The sequence below is a fragment of the Aphelocoma coerulescens genome, chromosome 10 (assembly GCF_041296385.1).
Source record: "Aphelocoma coerulescens isolate FSJ_1873_10779 chromosome 10, UR_Acoe_1.0, whole genome shotgun sequence".
In the NCBI taxonomy this organism is placed as follows: Eukaryota; Metazoa; Chordata; class Aves; order Passeriformes; family Corvidae; genus Aphelocoma; species Aphelocoma coerulescens.
In genome coordinates this window covers 21,344,162-21,347,556 of record NC_091024.1, presented here as the reverse complement: position 1 = coordinate 21,347,556, position 3,395 = coordinate 21,344,162, and the positions used below count along the sequence as shown (strand labels likewise).

The following is a 3,395-nucleotide window of genomic DNA, read 5'->3' as shown; positions in this document are numbered from 1 at the left end:
TGCTTTCTTAGATGTTTAAGTAGCTTGGATATCTAAGTAAATTAGCCCTGTAAGTCAGGTTAAGTTACAGTTATAAATTTGCCCAGATGCTGCTAAGTGGTTTTTTTCTGCAAGTTGCTAAGTATAACTTTGAAATTATATGTTAGGTTAAATGCTATTCAAGTGTTATTCCTCTGTGAAATTTTAAGGTTCAGATATTAATTAGGTTTAAGGGATAGGTTAAGTTAAAATACTGTAAAGTTTGAGTGCTGTTAAGCTTTTAGGCCGTGTTCCTTTATATCCTTGCCCTCACTGTCTTTTCACACACGCACACACACACACACACACACACACAAGAGACACACACACAAACACACACATTCCCCTAGATAGTTCTTGGTTCATTTCTGTTTTGATTGCTTGGATTTTGTTTGGTTTTGTTGTTGCTTGTTTTTCCTTGTTGTGCCTTAACTGTCCTGTAAGTAGTAGAGTTTCTCTTGCCAACAAGAGAACACAACTCCTTGTTGTCCTTTCAGTTATTATTAAATCTGGCTTTTGCTGATACCCTTGCCAGCGATTTTTTTAAGCAATCTCAATCACTCGTTCCTAAGAAGAACCTTGGCCCAAAGTGCCTGGGCATTGGTGTCGTGGCACAGGGCCCGTGATGTGCAGGGCAGGGAGGGCTGCAGCAGGTAGTTGTGGCCGAGTGGTGAAGGTGATGGACTAGAAATCCAGTGGGGTTTCCCCGCGCAGGTTCGAATCCTGCCAACTACGGGGTGCACACCCCTTTTGGGCTGCGGGCAGCTGACCACGCTGCAGCCGTGACACAGCCCCAGAGGGCTCCTGCCACTGCAGCCCCCGGCTCTTCCCGCAGAGCAGCCGCAAGGGAGGAGCTGCTGGCGGCCTTGCCTCTGGCTTCTGAAGGCCCTTCTTCGGGCCACGGGAAAGCCTCAGGCGCGCACGGAAGGGCAGGAGACTAAAGCCCAGTGCTGCTGCAAGGTCTCTGCCCTGCAGCCAAGCCACTTGCCGTGAAAAAGCACCGCAAGGGAAAAGCAGCTCAGCGATGTTGTCAGCATCAATGAAGAAGGAAAGGGGAAATGTGGACAGCACCTGGAGCTGAGCATTTTGTCACCTCGCGTTAGCACCAAGTGTGAAAGGCAAGCACCTGCAGCTTGACAGCCTGCTTAGCACAAAGTGCCTAGAACTCAGAGCTTTTCCTTCAGGGTAACCGTGAGCAGCGTTGAGCTCAGGCACCACAATTTGCACAGCTGTAATAGCAGAATTCCTTCCCTTGGTAATTCCAAGCAAAGGGAGCCTGCGTCCCTCCTTGGCCAGCAAAGAACCAAACTGTTGGGCAGGTGCAGTCCCCAGCGTGCTGGGAGCAGAGCTGGATTTCTGGGCAGCGCTGCAGCCGTCAGGATGGCGCTGGATTTCAGGTGCCCCCGTCCCTAGCAAGGCCCAAGGCTGCAGCCTGCCTCCGGGGTGCCTTGAGCATGTGCAGCGCCAGCCTGGGGGGTCAAAGGGCAAGTGGCCGTGCAGGGCTGTGGGACAAGGGCGAGGGCCGGCCCGGGAGCTGTGGAGCGTATGCCCAAGGGAGATGAATTTGTCGGGGAGTCCATTTTGTGGGGTGCGGGAGGCCGAGCAGAGAGGAAGGCACGGAGGGAGGGACGGAGGGAGGGAGGGAAGGAGAGCCAGCAGTGCCCGGGCAGGGTCAGGCCCGGCTGGGGGCGGTGGCGGCCCAGCCCCAGGGGGAGCAGAGTGGCGCAGCGGGAGCGTGCTGGGCCCATAACCCAGAGGTCGATGGATCGAAACCATCCTCTGCTAGGCCTCTTTTTCACCAAAGCTGCCCCACCCAACAGCTTTTACCCTGCTTGCCTCTAGCTCTCTGGGCACCCCTGCCCATAGCCATCTGCTTCCCTCTGCCCCCGCTTCCTGCTTTTGTTAGAAATTATACAACTTTTAGTATTTTTTTAACTAACTTTAATCAGGGGTTTGTTCATCTTTGCCCAGGGGGAGGGGAATCAAAGCTTTTCTTCAAAAGACTCTGTTTACCCAGGGCTTGAGTTTCGCTGGCTGGGGCCAGGTAGGCCTCAATCAACAAAAAGAAGATTCCCAGATTATGAGAGTTTAACATGCACCTACAGGTTGGGAGTGGCCAGAAGATACAGAGGAGATAAACAGACATTAACATTACCGCCTGGTGTGGCTGGAGACGTGTGGACTGAGAAAAGATTGTTAAGAGCACCAAATTAGCATCCAAGGAAAAGGGATCAATAATCAATAGGAGATGGAATACTAAGGATTGTGTAATTCAGGTCCAATGAAGAAGAATTTCTTTGGGGTTTTGACATATAAATATGTGAAAAATCTGGTAAAGAACCATGTGTGATGGAAAAATTTCCACTGCACAAACCAGGCATGTGTGGATGGAATAATTTCTATTGCACATCCCAGCCAGCACATCCTGGCCAGAATAAAGTAATGTCTAATTCTCTAACATTGAAAAGATGTTGTTTGAGAGTTTCTGTTTTCCCTAGGCTGTGGAGCAGCAGGCACAGCTTCCCCCTCGAGGCCCTGCGTATTATGAGCACACAGGTCTTCCTCCCTTCCCTGCTGGCAGCTCAAGCTGCAGCTTCTCAGGCACAGGAGGGCACCTCCTGTAGGGGCAGAGGAGGCTCAGCCTGCTGCACATGGGCTCAGCTCAAAGACCTGGGAGCTTTCTCCATCCTTGTCTGTTTGCTGCCGTGACCATTTGTAGGGTGATCCAGGATCAGGGCCAAGCAGGTATTCCCAAGGGACACTGTATTGGCTAGAGGTGGCTGGGTGTTGGGAATGGGTGTTGGGAATGGAGGAGACACAGGGTGCTGTGGGTGCCGTCTCTCTTGGAAAACCTTTAGGGGTTGGCCTGCCCAGGACACAGCTGGTTCCTGCAGCCACCACAACACTGAAACACCTGCGAAGCTCGTGGCACCCCCAAGCACCATTGCTGGAGCACGTGAATATTCCAGATGGCAATCCATCCTGCAGAGTAGCCATGGCACTGAAGAGGTTTCCTGAAAGGCCTGGGGACCACGGAGGATTCCCCAGTGAAACAGGACTTGTGTTCTACAACTGGAGGGGCTCCATTAGGAGCACCCAGCAGCGTGAGCTTGGCCACGTGTGAGAGCCAGAGGAGCGCAGGCACATGGCAGGAGCTGGAGCTGGGGTGTGTGCAGGGGGTGGAAGGAGGGGGCAGCCAGTGTGAGAGGTGCAGGAGCTGGAGCCAGTCCAGGGTGTGAGGTGGCGGTGCGGGAGGCAGTGCCCGTGGGCACTGGAGGAGCAGGAGGCAGCGCCGGCTGCGGGCGGCAGGAGCGGGAAGCAGCAGCGCTGCGGGAGCCTTGCGGGGTAGTGCTTGGCAGAGCTGCCCTCAGGCAGGT

The 3,395-nt window shown here is 53.5% G+C and overlaps 2 non-coding genes across 2 annotated transcripts; both read left to right on the top strand.

The window, feature by feature from the left end:
• The first annotated feature begins 671 nt into the window (after nucleotides 1-671).
• On the top strand, nucleotides 672-753 carry TRNAS-AGA (transfer RNA serine (anticodon AGA)). The gene has a single exon. It is a non-coding gene; the product is annotated as a tRNA-Ser (tRNA).
• Nucleotides 754-1,731: 978 nt separating this feature from the next.
• On the top strand, nucleotides 1,732-1,803 carry TRNAM-CAU (transfer RNA methionine (anticodon CAU)). Its single transcript has one exon. It is a non-coding gene; the product is annotated as a tRNA-Met (tRNA).
• The last annotated feature ends 1,592 nt before the right edge of the window (nucleotides 1,804-3,395 follow it).